The sequence below is a fragment of the Lissotriton vulgaris genome, chromosome 2_1, assembly GCF_964263255.1.
Source record: "Lissotriton vulgaris chromosome 2_1, aLisVul1.2, whole genome shotgun sequence".
NCBI lineage: Eukaryota > Metazoa > Chordata > Amphibia > Caudata > Salamandridae > Lissotriton > Lissotriton vulgaris.
The window spans coordinates 1,875,384,043-1,875,399,035 of NC_141687.1; the positions used below are offsets into that span (position 1 = coordinate 1,875,384,043).

A 14,993-nucleotide genomic window follows, 5' to 3' on the forward strand; every position below is an offset into this window, starting at 1 on the left:
ATCTTTCTTATGGGCATGCATGAAAAAAGAGACAAGTGGATCTGTAACTAGCTGACAGGATTGCCTACTTAATTTTATTTTTATCAATTGTTTAATGTTATGTATATATGGATGTAATAGCTGGTACGATATATTGTTTAGGATCATTTCCTTTATTGAACCATTTTTAACCAATTACATTTGATATACTTTTATGATCCTATTCTTGTTTAAGATTGAATAAAGATTTGAATTGAATTGAATTGACTAAGTAAAATTATGTATGTGTGATAAGAGACATACAAATATACATGTATTCGAGATTGACCCACCATCCTAAATGACTGATGACAGGCAACTGTCCATCCTACGGACTGTTTCAAAATTCGATACTGTGGCTACCTTCTGAATGTAGCTGGCTCAGTTACCATTCGGGGTCTTTTCTCTCGACCGTATTGTTCCCTAGGCTCTACTCAACTGTGGCTTCTGCCTCATCTAGGACCTCTTATGTATTTATCAGAGATCAGCTTCCATGAGCTTCCACTCCCAGGTTGTCCGGGTCTCGCCTCATAGGCATGCCATCACTGCTCTGTTATTGCCTTTGTGATCTTACATCAATCGCCTGTAACCCACTGCTCTTTCTCCCACTTCGCCCTAGATCTCTTTGTTGTTCTTTGTTGTTACTGTTTCCTAAAGGTTTGGATTCAGATATGTTCAGCTCCCCATCCTTATCTTAGGAAGATGCATCATGCTTGAGAAGAATAATCAGGATGGGGAGAAGTGTACATTTTGATGTGGCTGAACTGCATCTTTCTACTTTGGCTTCTCAGCTTTAATTCTTTGGTCAGGTGAGATTTAGGGTACATAGACCCCGCTCTCTTTGCCTTTCGTGATTCCTTTGTTGTCCGTAGATGCCGGATCAGGCAAATCTGGAAGGTGAAGGGCCTCTTTAAATATCAGCTTTTTGCAAACAATTTCCTATGGGAACTAGCCTATTTGTCACTAATTACTATATGCCCCTAGTTTAAGCGCTGCTTTGTGTACACCTAGGCTCCTACAAGGATGTGCATGTATAGTACCCTGCCCCTCCAGTGTCTCTGCAGTCCTTAAAGCAACTGCTGCATGCACACCCTTCCACCATCCCACTCTATTCTCCATAGCCTGCAAGAGTTGTGTGCCAGCCTAATATCAACACCTGTTACTCCGTAAGCATACCTTCCTTTTGAATATTACCAAAAACCATTAAGATTGACTGCACCCCTTTCTTGCTGCAATTGCATAGTTTTCTTTCCATCAGGCAGGCACTGACACCATACACCTCGGGACTGGCAATGATGTGCCCACCTTAGGACTTGGTCCTAGCTGTATGGTCACATTGTGGAAAGTCCCATAGTGCCCCCTTCCTAAGCATGGGGTGTTACTCAGGGACGAGATTGAGTCAGCCTGCGTCAAGGAGAAGCATTCGAGATGAAAGAAGCATGCCGTAGCTGGAGTATTTATGCGCAAGCCAGCCTGGTGGTTTGGATATTTTATTGCAAGTAGGGGATTGTGTGTCTTGGACGCGCCTCCATCCCCTTCATCTCATCGGTAAACACTAGGCGAGGCAGATACCCTTTGAGCGTTGTCGATTTAAGAGCATTTCTGCAGAGTGTGGACTATGATCATTTTCTGAATGTGAAAGCAACGCCACAGTATCTCTGCTTTCTGAAAAATGAAAGGCTGGAGACCTATCTAAGACCTGGCCTTCCAAAAGCAGTGTAAGGCTGATGTTAAAAGCAAAACGACAATCATGAACATTATCTGCCCCATCTTGTATGATGGAAGTTCCTACGTGCACATAAACTGCAGTCATTCTGACCGACCGCAGCCATTTTGTATGCCGTTGGTCACCTTTGTTTCACCCTGCCCTTACTAGCATCCCTCTGACCAACCTAGTATGTGAGCTGGGGGCTATAAACCATTGCTACGACAAACATCAACATCACTTGCTGCCACAAACTCGTTTTTCCTCTCATCTCTGTTTACAGGCAAACCCATGGACAATCTTACACAAACAGGTTCCAAATACCAAACAGACTCTTGCAAACATGGTTTATTGCACTGCACACAGCAAGACTTGTTTTTGCCAACAAATGGACCTGTTTTTATCAACAGAATGGACTCTTAGATCTGGCCGGTCTCACATATTTTAGACCCTGAAGCAAGGTCCAGCTGCAAGATTTGATTGTCTGTTTTGACCTGGGTGGGAGGAGAATTAATGTTGGGCTTGTGTAACCATGTTGATGAAACAATGTTTTGATTGTGTAACCGTGTTGATGAAGCAATGTTGGGCTTGTGTGACAACCTGCCCGGGGCGGAGACTCTAAGCTTGTAACCATGATAAATGAAACAAATGCATTGTGTCAAGCCTGTGTAAAAGGCCGAAAGTGTTGCCGGCAGAACACCTCCCTGAGACATCCCGGTGTCTGCAGTTGGCGTGGTTGCCTCTTAAGAGTAATAAACCTTTTTCTTGTCTTCCAGTACCAGCGCTTGCCTCATTATTTTGGTAACGAACCCAAGGTGAATTAGAGGTGGGACCCTGCCACCGGGCAGCATTGGGGGTCTTAGAAGACTCGCTGCTTTTCACAAATTGGCGACCCAACGTTGGGGCCCATCAGAGACACGTGGGTCCGGTAGAGAGGTCCTAACGACGGAGTGAACAACTAAATGATTGGAGTTCACCTGCCTGAAAGAGACCCTCGTCTGGCTGCCGATCGACTGAACTTCACCGGTTCCGAACTGACCTCTCTCGAGTGACCTGCGGTCCTGACTGGGACCTTACAGGAACACCGCATTGATCGTTGGAGTAAGAGGACAACCAGGCGCTGGAAGGGGAAGATGAACTGTCCATACGGTCCGGGTAAGGTCGTGAAAAAACGACTTAAATTGATTGGTTGATAGAAATACTAGTATTCCTTTTTTGAGTTATTTGAGACATTCCCTGCTTCAAGGGTCACAAGGTCTCCCGAAAGAAATTGCAGTTCTTTTTAATCACAAGTGTCCTATTTGAGTCACCTTTTATCAAAAGAAGGGAGGAAACTCACGCCTGACAGGATCAAGACAATTCTAGACACCCCTGTCCCCAAAGATCAGAAGCAAGTCCGCTCATTGATAGGTCTCACCTCATTTTACCGACGGTGGTTACCGAACTTTAGCCTCATTGTCAAACCCCTTCTCTCCCTCCTAGCTAAAGACATCCCCTCACCTCTCCCCTGGACCCCCGAATGCCAGATAGCCTTTAAAGAACTACGCAATGCCCTTTGCTCAGCGGCAGTCCTAGGAACCCCAGATTACTCCAAACCATTCTTCCTCTACACGCACGAAAGGGAAGTATGTGAATTGTCTGTCCTAACACAATCAATTGGTCACAAACAACGCCCTTGAGCATATTTCTCTGCCACCCTCGACCCAGTAGCCAGAGCCCTCCCAGCGTGCCTGCGCGCTGTGGCAGCTGCAGCAGTATCGATACGCCAAAGCAAAGGAATAGTGCTTTCCAATCCAGTCACTGTTTTAGTACCCCATGCAGTCGACACACTGCTGAACTAGACCAAAACCCAACACTTGACTAGCGCCTGACTAACAGAATATGAGTTGACCCAGCTAGCACCGCACATTACCCTAAAGCGATGCACCACCCTCAATCCAGCCACACTGTTACCCCTTCCCGAAAATGATCCTAACCTGACTCCACTACACGACTGTGTGACACTAACCGATGAACAAAGAGTAAAATAGATCTCAGAGACACCTTCTTTCTAGAGCCAGATGGAGAACTATGGGTGGATGGTTCGTGTATCAAACTCCCTGACAGCACAACCTCAGCTGTATACCCTGTCACCACGGCCCGAACCATTCTAGAAACAGCCCGTATTGCCCAACTTTCCGCCCAGGCAGCAGAACTCATTGCCCTCACATGAGCGTGCATCTTAGCGACTGACAAGACAGTTAACATATACACCAGTACACCAGCATGCCTTCGGGGTGGTTCACCATTTTGGGATTCTATGGAAAGAAAGAGGGTTCCTGATTTCACACGGTACACCCATTCTGCATGGAGATTTAGTCTCCGCCTTGACGGAAGCAGTCTTCCTCCCCAAAAAGCTAGCAGTGATAAAATGCCAAGCACATAGGAAATTGACAGATCTCATTGGACAGGGAAATGCGCTAGTAGACGTTACTGCCCGAGCCACGGCAGAAGACAGAACTATGACACAAATGTATGTGACCAGGTCTCAAACTGAACAATGGACTGACGCTAGGACCTCTGTAAGGGACATACAGAAGACAGGCACACAAGACAAATTGACCGAGTGGGAAAGGGTGGGACTTAAAGAAGAGGAAAATTGCTGGAGAACTAAAGACGGGAATAAATGGCTATTACCCAATGCCTATCTAATCCCCATATTGACCATAGAACAGTTACCAGCACACATAGGCTTGTATCTAGGACAAAGAAGTAAACTCCTTCCAGGGTAATAAGGTTATTATTATTATTACTATATTTCTTATATAGCGCCTGAATCAACCCCTGAAGGGGTATCTCCGCGCTTGCCTTGGGAACCCGTCCTGGCTTTTCCCTGTGAGATAGCCCCTACAGGGCATCCCCAAGGTGAAAGCCAGGCATCCCGCCGCGTGGGGGCCGTTGTGTAGATTAAGCAAGCTTAATGCCCAGAGTTGCAGAGTGTGAACCCATGATTAGGTCAGGCACCGAAGCGAGAATTATCGAGACCATGGACATTTGAGCTCAAGACCCTGCCGCGTCGGGAATTGAACCCTGGTCCCGGGTCTGACCTCTGCTTCAGGGTCTGCCTGCTCTAACCAGTGAGCCACACTTCTCCAAGGTTGACCTCCTGTTCAAACAAAAGCGATCCAACAAACAACAGGAGGCCTTACTTGCAACTCCCCAGCTGAATAGTGGAAAACAGACAATGACTGGACCCTGCTGTTTGGCCTCTGCCTGACATCCTGTGAGTCTCTAAGGGCCTCTCCATTAAAGATTAAGTCAGAAGTTAACATTTTTGACCAGGATGAACCTGTTTGGTGTTTTTGACCTGTCCTCCTTCGCAGTCAGCCTTCAATTGTGCCTTGGTCCCAGTCTACCGCGATCCTCGACTATCATTGGCGCTTTGTACTTTTTGGCACTATTGCTTCCTAACACTTGAACAAAAATCCTATCTCTGGTTGCCCGTATTGGATTTTTGTTCCATTGGTGTCATTTTGTTTATTCAATTATACTGTATTTTTTCCAATTTGGTTTGGGATTTTTATTGTTTAGCATTTTTATCTTATTACTGTTTTAGTACTGCATAAATAAGGTACACATTGTCCTAAGTTAAGCGTGTCTGTGTTGTGCCATTCTTACCAGTGTCGAGCTGAGCTGAGGTTAATTTTGTGAATTTGAAGGTTCACCATGACAAGGGTTGTAATTATTCCTTGAGGCGGGTAGTCTCACACCCCAATTAATCAAATCATTTCTTACAGTACATAAAGCTATAAATTGTGCCTGCTCTTGGAGTACATTCTCCTCTCCAGGCTAGATGTACTACCATTTGATTTTGCGAGTTGCAAATTGCTATGTTTTGCGACTCACAATTTGCGACTCACAAAATGGAACGTACAACAGTGTCTGAGACACTGTTTGCCATGCCCAAATGGGTCGCAAATTATCTGTCTCATTAATATTCATGAGGCAGGCCGCAATTTGCGACCCATTGGGAATGGCCAGCACTCAGAGGGACGGGGGTCTGCTCGGGTCAGTAGACACCATGTCTGTGACTGCTATTAAAATTGTTGCGCGTTTATCTAGGTTCCTGATCGATACTGTGACCTTATGCCCCTATTCGGCTATAAATCCATTTATTCCCTATATTGGCATAACCGTTCATGTGCGATTTTCAGAAAAGTCATCTCTGGCCTCACACGAACAGAGCCACATTCCAGCATAGTTCTCTGCCACTTCCTTTGTGACCAATTAGTGCAATGACAGAGCAGAAGTCACTATCTGATATTCCTAGATTAACACTCCGAGTTCTTCAACAAGATAAAAACTCAGCAAACCTGGAAATCCCCGCTTGCTGTGTTTTGATTAGTAATGGAACTCTAATGAGCAACTGATAACTATCACTTCCTAGTGACATCTTTAATTGACGTCTTATGTCCAGCAAACTTGCGTCAAACCCGGCACCTGTCAGGTATAAATATTACCAACGTTGCCTTAAGCAATGAGCTACTGTTGCTGTTGCTAGCTGTCTGCAAGACCCCGTGTTGGTGAAGCTAGCACCCTGTTGCTGCAGCCTGCTGTCCCTTGGTGGTGAAGCTACTGATACCATTATCGCTGCTAAAGCGCGAACGATGGTGCAGTACGATTAGGAGCTGAACAGCCGTCCCTCTGCGAAGACATCCAGCAGATTCCAGCTGCCCGCGGACGCTGTCCCCCCTCCTTCCTCGACGCGCTGAAGAAGCCGCTGCCTTTCTCCTGCAGAGAAATCCAGCTCCGGCGTTTCCGGTCTACCCTTGCGGGTGACTGGGATATCGAGAGTGACCCCTGAAGGAGATACCAAACCTCCATCATTCTATTCAGAGGTATGGAGTTGACTAAACCCTTAGACGAGAATTCTTGAAAGCAAACCTTGGCAAAACCAACTTAACTTAAAGCTACTTACTTACTCCCCTTCCACGTGTTAGGCTTAGGTCAGGCACACTGGGGTAGGCATAGTTAGAAGCACCAGTTGAGTATTTTAGCCTAATGTATATATGACTGTATATATGTTTTATTACTTTTAAACCATTGTATGGCTAAGAAACCATATCAATGCTTTTACAGTTCTATTTCGCAATACTTATCTTACTGTACGTACTTTTTATCATAACAAGTCTTGCAATTGTGGCAATACATTTCTCTTGTACGAGAAGAAAGACTGTTCAATAAATGTTAACCCTTTATTGACAAACGCCCGTCTCTCTATTCTCTACATCTCGTGAAAGTAAACTGCACTAGACTGAGTGAAATACATGTCTATTGTTTCACACGACCCTAGAGATTGACTCTTGATCTGAGGAGCAAAGTTGTCATGTTGCACGGTTGTTGGAAAGCTGAATCCCTTCTTATCTGTGCCAGGGAAGCTGATCACTTCCCATGCAGAGAAGAAAGTTTCCAGTGACCTCTGAGCTAGTTGGTAACACACCCAATTAAGTTTAGCATAGTCAGTGGAGGCCTGGAATATCCGCAGTTCCACGTCGATACTACTGTTTATGTTATTCCAATGCGCAGGGCCTAGTGGGAAACTAGGAACTACACTACAAAATAAAGCAGTTTTTTTTTTAATGCAGTCCGTTTTCTAATGAAAAACAGGATGCATTTAAAAAAGAGAAATGAAACTTTTCCATTTCATTTTTTAAACACAGGCAGTGGTCCCACCCTGCTCCTCACAATTTTTGCTTCCCAACTCAATGTTTGCAACTGGCTTATCACCTGTTTGAAGTATGTGGTAACTGTGATTGTTTTGCGACCGCATTTGCAGTCGAAAACAATCGTACACTCTAGTGTGACTCACTATTAGGAAAGGATGCCCTTGGAGCCCATGGAGCCAGCTATGATGACCATTGGACGAAATTCTACAAGGTTTTCAGCTAGGGCAGCAGTTACCTCCACCCCCCTATTATAAACTGAACTCCATAGATACCATGACTTTATTACTCAAAAATATCTATCTAGAAGTAATACATAGATATTCACCCTATCCTTGCCTTAAATACGCAGGAATGGGCGGATCCGGAGTAAGAACAGTATCCTTGATTTCTATGATATTCAACACCTCAGTTGCGCAATAGAAACAAACACTCACCCCCACCTTAAAGCACAGCGTTCACGCGGTCAGCTCGCGCATGCGCGGAAGTAATTCCGTCATACTTTCTCTTCGCGCAGACGCTCTAAATTGGGGCACGCACAAACGCTTACTCCGACCTAAAAGCACAGCGCTCGCGCGGTCAGCTAGCGCTCACTCGCGCATGCGCGAAAGTAATTTCGACACACTTTCTCTTCGCGCATGCGCTCTAAATGGGGGCACGCCCGATACTTACGCGCAATACCGGAACATTGCAGAACTATCTCCATCTATGGGCTTGATCCGTTCCCAATCATTCAATTAACAATAATTCACCTACTTTTGGCACTGTATAAAAGGGCATGTCTTCTACCCCTCGACATTACGTCGGAGCCAAGTTGAGGGGAAGGCAGCCCAGTTGGTCTTGCAGAATCCGTGAGTTGGTTGTTTGTTCTTGAAGGACAGTGGTCTCTACATTACCTGTAAGTATGACCTGCTCGATCCTGAATAGAGTTCTCTGACATCTTCTAGGTTGTCGCACTGAGCAAGAGGAGAGGACCCCCAATACCACGCATAGGCTCATGAGGCCAGCTAGCCTCAGTCCATGAGTAAGCATTGTCCATAAACATGTGTTTGTTTTTCCCTCCAGGAATTCCACCCTAGGGATTATCTTGGCGTTTCCTATTTGTGGATATGTGTGTCTTTGTCGGTGTGCTTCTCCATGTCTTTTTCTTTACAGGGTTGTTTGGACCTCATTTGGGTTCCACCCCCGTCTATACTGTACAGGTTATTTTTCCTTTTCATATTCAACATTGTGATAGTATGCTTTTGTCTAGTTACAGATTCTGAACTACTAACGCCAATTGGGCGCAACAGTCCTCTTTACTATATACACTATTAGGTACATTTCACCTATTTTATAATTTTGTAGAGTTCACTTTAACATCTACATTGCATGTGAGTAAGGTGAGGATAGTTGTGCATATGCTCGTCCTGAAGAAGGAGTTCCCACACTCCGAAACATGTCGACACACTTTCTGAGGTTGACGTACCCTAATATACAGTAAACAACCTCGCCTTGCACCTTTTTAACGATACCAGCCGAGGGCTAAATAAATACTTTTTATTACTTTTTTCCTACGAGCCAGGTATCTTTTAAACCACCACATTTGTTTACCTCACACACACCAACACATAGTTCACCTGCAGTGCTCCTACGTAGTCGTGAGTCGTAGCACACCGCATCCCGTAGAGGGGTGCGAAGACCCCGATGATGAAGCATGACACTAAGGGGCCTGTTGATGTGTGAGGGGTATTTAAAACAACACTGTGTGCTTGCTCCCTTCCACTGTAAGGGTCACTACCACTACCAGAGTGGATTCCATTTTGTTTATGTTTATCTAATTTATGCCTAGCATTGGTGCTAATGGCTGTTTTGTGGGTCAAACTCTTAAGAATCCCTCCAACTTTTATCTTGTAGAGTTAGATGTTGACTTGGATTTGAACTAGACCCTGTGAAAAAAGAGAAATATGTATAACAAAGTTGCCTGTGGATTGCTTGTTCTCTGGTTCAGAAAAGACTGGGTTGGCAGTTCTGGCTGGACTGCTTCTTTTGGAGCAAAATCAATACTGATTTGCATTTAGCTGCGTTTCATCTGAGGTGGCATCGTGGATGAAAGAACAATGGGTTGTCTGCTATCCCGAGTGATTGCCAGTGGTTAGACTTGTTGCATGCATTTTCCCATTACCTATTGTGTGTTAACAAAGATCTGCGTGGATTATGAAAACCATTACAGTTTTGGAATCAAGAAAAGAACATTAAGCCTCGAGAAAGCGATTTCCATCAAACACGCCTGGGCTGATGATATTAGAAGAATATGGTTGATGAGACGTTAATCATTTTGAATCTTGGAGATCTGGGATGTGGTCGGGTGGGGATCAAAATAAATAAATAAATTGGAAGGATAAAAAATTCAAGTGTCACCTATAGAAATGCATTCATTTATGAGACATACATTTGAACTGATTAGAGTTGTAACATCTCTTGCATGATAAAAAAAAATTGAGAGGAGGTGCTTCCCAAGGGCAAAAAAATAAGAATGTTATATTGGTTAGTTTGTTTTACATTAGGCATTGGAATTTGTGCAGAGTCTGTGCTGAAAAAGGTCTGGTAGTACTGTTAGCTTTCAGGGAATGATTCCTTGACACTCAAATCTGGTGTTTCCATTGCAGACCGGAGTTTGAGTCGTCCTTTGGTGATTGATGTGTTTGAGATTTTGCGTTCAGGCTCGTCCTAAGTTGGGTAGAAATATTGATGTCATTGAGATGTGGATGTCTGAACTTCTAGTTAGAGAGATCGGTTGGGGAACTTACACCAATTATTTAATGTGTATTATTTTATAACACATAGCCATACGAATAAAATAAAACTAGGTTAATATGACTAAAAAGGAGTGTTCGGGGTGTTGAGAAAACAGGCAAAGATAATGGAACAGAGAGGCTGGAAGTTTGAGCCATTCTCTTGCAGCAACTGTTGATCTATTTTCCCCAAAAACCTACTGTGCTTGTTTTAGGAGTACATGACAGAAGCTGGCTGGCAGATCATATGCAACGCTAAAAGGGATGCAGGTGGATTTTAGCGGTCACAAAGTGGGGTAATTATCACAAGTAACCAGATGCATTATTACCAAACCTTTGAATATCCCTCTTTTCTTAATTCTCAGTGTGAGAATAGATGAGATATGGTAGTGACAGAGCACCAGTGGTGAGCAGCTGTGCTGCTGTAGGCTGGTAACATGTAGGCCTGGGTATAGTTAGCTGAGTTTTGCTGCGCGGAACTCTGCGAAGTTAAAAAAAACTCCAAGAAGTTCCGCTAATGGCGGAGTGCAGTGCGAACTGCAGTTTGTGCTGGTATCCCTGCCGCTCTGGTGGAAATTCTACCAGAGCAGCAGCTCGCACTCGCGAACTTACCGTTCAAGATTGCGAACTTACCATTCGCAAGCGGGGAAAAACCTCCGCTGCACATAGTGAAGCGGAGTTTTATGCACTCTGCAGAAAACTCAGCGAACAGAGCGAAGTTCACCGCCTAGGCCTGATGTTGCGGACGATGTGCAATCCCCGAACTATCTGGATATTAAAGAGATGTGCTGTCTTCTGTTGGATGTGTGTGGTGTAACCTGCTGGCCAGAACTGATGTGAGCAATAGTTTATCTGTCCTGCGTTGATTTTATGCGGGCTGTTAATTACTGTTGGATGTTTGTGTGTGTCATTCTATTGAGGGCGATTGTTTGTATTTAATGCTTGCTTAGAGATATCTACATAGTGAGCAGCATAGCTAGAGGGGCAATGGGATGCTGTGCATGTTAACTGCAAGAATTTAATCAAAGTAGGGCAAGTATGTCAGCAGTACGGTGTGGGCCCCCCTTTCTGGTCATCTGCTGCAGCGACGGAACACTTGTAAGTGCCGCTTGCCAAACCTTCATTCATTCATTCAGTAAGGGATTGAGTCGTTTTGTAGTACATTGTTGCGAAGGTTTCAGTGGACTTGGCACAGCATTGTGGATACTAGGGTAAAAATAACATCATAGTCCAGAACTGCTTACTGTAAATGGAGCACAGTTGAAGTTCAGTTGTCTTTTGGTACATGCTTGTCTGTTGTTGTCGGGGAGTGGTTCTGCTTATCTGGATGATGCCTTTCGATGGGCGTCCTTTAAGGAGGCGTGAACCAGGTGTCCTATTCTGTTCACTATGATACAGCGTAGGCCACCTTGAGCTTATTTACGTAGCACTGCGGTGATGGCTAGAACATGCCCATATTTGTTGTGCACAGTTACAGTGCAGCTTTAAAAGGCATTAAAAGTGTGCCTAAATATTAGGTCACACTTGAGTGTATTTGACATAGTACTTTGGAAAGTACATTAAATGTGCTTAGAAGAAAGGTTGTTCTTAGATGACTATTTTAGGCGATACATTAAGTGTACTAGGAGTGGCAGCAAGAGAATTTGGGTGAGCCAGCTAGCAGAGTGTTTAGTAAAGACAAGGGTGTTAATGTGTTTTACACAATGTTGAGAAAGCACACCAGGTGCATTGAACGTAACATGTAGCACGAGGTGTTGCTGCTGGCGCAGTAATGCGGATGACACACCGAACGCCATCTCAAGGTAAGGAGTTTTTTTGCTAGACGCAGCTGAAAGTATGCAACGTATTTTGAAAGGATACTTGGACCGGAACAGATGGATTTGGAAGGGTTTAAGCACCTGCTTTCATTCACCTTGTTCTTTAACGAACATGTCCATGTTAAGCGCATTTAGGGTCAGGCCTACTCGTGCCTTGCCGCAGAGGGCCTCTGGGTCTCGTGGGGGCACGACGGGTTGCCAGCAGCACTTAGGCCCCATAGTCCCTACCAAAGCGTGCACGCGCCCTTCGTGGGTGGATGTAAAAACAAGCACGATAAAGGATTGAGTTGCGGTCAGTGCAACACGAGAGGCCTTTGGCGGCGGTCGCCATGAAAACGGACGTCTCGACTTGAGTCACTCTACATTCGGAATGTAGCTCGTCATTGGCCCGCTTTTAGCCCCAGGCACAGCACAGAGAAACATTGGTGCCAGGGCTCTGCCGCGTGACCGGAACGGGGCACGAGTGGTGAGGTACACACAGGGCCTCCCATACCGGCCTTTGATGTCTGCAGTTTTATCGACTGAGCTGTGATACGGGACGACACGCAAAGCAAATTACAGAACCTTTCGTAATGTGCAGTGTGCCGTACATAACGTGATTAAATGCTTTAGATTTCACAGGAGTGTCTCCATCAGCCGGCCAATTAATCAATGTACTGGTACACTGCTTCTTCCCAGTGGCGATAGATGCAAAGCGGAAGTGTGCCTGGAATTTATTGAGGCTTAACAGCAGTGCAAGGTATTACTCGGATCGACTGTCAAGGGGGAGCAGGGAGTCTGGAAGCACATGGTTCAGAATATGAGCATAAACTGTGGGCTTCTCAGAGCTGACAACATTACGCTTATCTGCCCCCTCACCCGCTTAAATAACGATCTTAGTGCACTTTACAGTTAGTGAGTCCTTTGAGTGGGCAGTCTAAATGAACATGTTCTTAAAAAGTAAATTTCTATAATACATGCTTGTTGTTTTTGTGTTTGTTATGATGCAGATAGGGCTTCAGATTGCTCTTAAATACACATTAAATTTGTGAATATAAGTCTGGTCTCCGTATCAATAAGGCAAGAGATATTTTTAAGTGCACTTCCTGATGACATGAATTGTGTTTCTGAGCACTTTGTCCGCCATGTCCCACTCCTCGAAATTAAACCCACTTGATGCACTGGACGCCCTGCTCTTGAAACCACGAACTGGCTACCTTCACTCAAACACTGGCCATTATCTTTAACGTCAAACTGTCCTCAGGTTTGAGCAGAGATGTACAGCAACAAACCCATCAGTCCTGCGACCACTTAAAACGTACAAAACCCTTTCAAATGTTGATGTCTCATGTACGGCTTTTAATTTTAATTCGACAATATGTACTTGTGAATTTGCTTTGAAGACATCACAGTAGAGTAAAGGTTATACTTTATGCTTCTTATAGCCTCTCAAAACAAGACAATGCACATAAAAAAGATTCACATTTCATGAAGAATAGGATTTTAATACATAGCTTTGCAAAACCAAATCTTAAAATGTGACGTCTCATCTATGAAAAAGTACAGGAAGAAATGCAAACACTTACCAAAATCGACAAACCATCACTGGGTTTAAACATACCAGTTACTAAAGTTATTTTAGCAAAGTTAGTTGTGACTTACGAGGCCACAGGGAGGAGTAAAACTATAGGTTATCAACTGTTAATTAATCTGTTGGTTGTCATGTGCACGTGCTCAGGTCGTTCAGCACTGAGTGGGTCTCCGAGTCTTTCTTAATAAATGACGTTTAACACCACGTTCCCTTTTGCACCCGAGATTTCACAATTGTGCACAGACAAATGGTGCAGATATGGACCTTTTCGTTAAAATGCATCATACATTTTTTTTTTATTAAACGGCTTAGGTCTGAAGTTCAGAATGTCCTGATCTCCTGCAGAGCCCTCACCTGTTTTGTGTAGTTGAACGAATATGCAGGGAACCGGTCGAGCACTAGGTTTCAGCTGAACAAACCAGCCCGAGTCCCTACTGACTTTGGCTACAGAAACTCATTTAGGCCGGTATTTATTATCCAATCTGTTTTTAACACACGGGCACTACAACAATGAATTTAAAAGTACGACGAGTTCGGAATTGGTCAAAAATTATTTATGAATTGAAATCATAAAGAGTGTGCTATCTGCAAAATCCCTTACCATCCATCTTTCCCTATGCACAGTTAATGTGAGCTCATGGTCTCGACTCGTCTGCAGGCTCTCTCTGCATTTTAGAAATAATTCAGATACCCCACCTGGTAGTGTGCAATGACACTCCCTCCCCCAAATTTTCTTGACTGCTCAAGGTCTCTGATAACAGACTGATACATGGGCTGGGCAACTGGAATAAAACGTGGTTCCCTGATGCAGACCACATCTGTACCCACACCAAAGAGCCACAAGAGTAGAACAACCAGGCAAGTAGGGCGTACAGACTCATTCGCAGAAGCTACCACTGCACCACTGTAAAAAACCAAGGCTCCAAACGCCACCCTTTGAGGTCGAATGAAGTAGCCAATTATGTGTATTATTCTTTGGAGGATGTGAAGGTGGCCAAAAGAGTCATTGCCAACCATGAACCCTCTTACCCCAAGTACACCAACACACTAAAAGAGAAACAGGGCAAAGTCTCAAACGAGGGTAAACTAAACCTCCGAACACCAAAAGGAAAGTTGGTGGTGAAAGAGTGGCAGCAAGTCTACAGGATGGCGCAAGCAGGGGGCAGCTGTGGGGCAGCAGCAATAGAGGCTGCAGTATTCCGGGCCTCCACTAATAAAGGTGGCCTTTTGCCACACCATCACAGCCCCAACAGCCCCAGAAGTGCCATCTTACAGACCTGTGATCCAAAGAGTTGGCAACCATTTTGACTCCGAACAATCCTGCTTCTGCTAGGCCTGCTCCTATTCTGTCAAGCTTGCTCATGAACTAGAAAAAAACACTTAAAAGGGGCTCAACCGGGGGAGGAG

General features: G+C 44.6%; 1 protein-coding gene across 1 annotated transcript in view; it reads left to right on the forward strand.

Moving 5' to 3' along the window:
- IGF1R (insulin like growth factor 1 receptor) overlaps window positions 1-14,993 on the forward strand; it is a 1,159,892-nt gene that overhangs the window by 431,071 nt on the left and 713,828 nt on the right. The gene's annotated exons all lie outside the window — the stretch shown is intronic.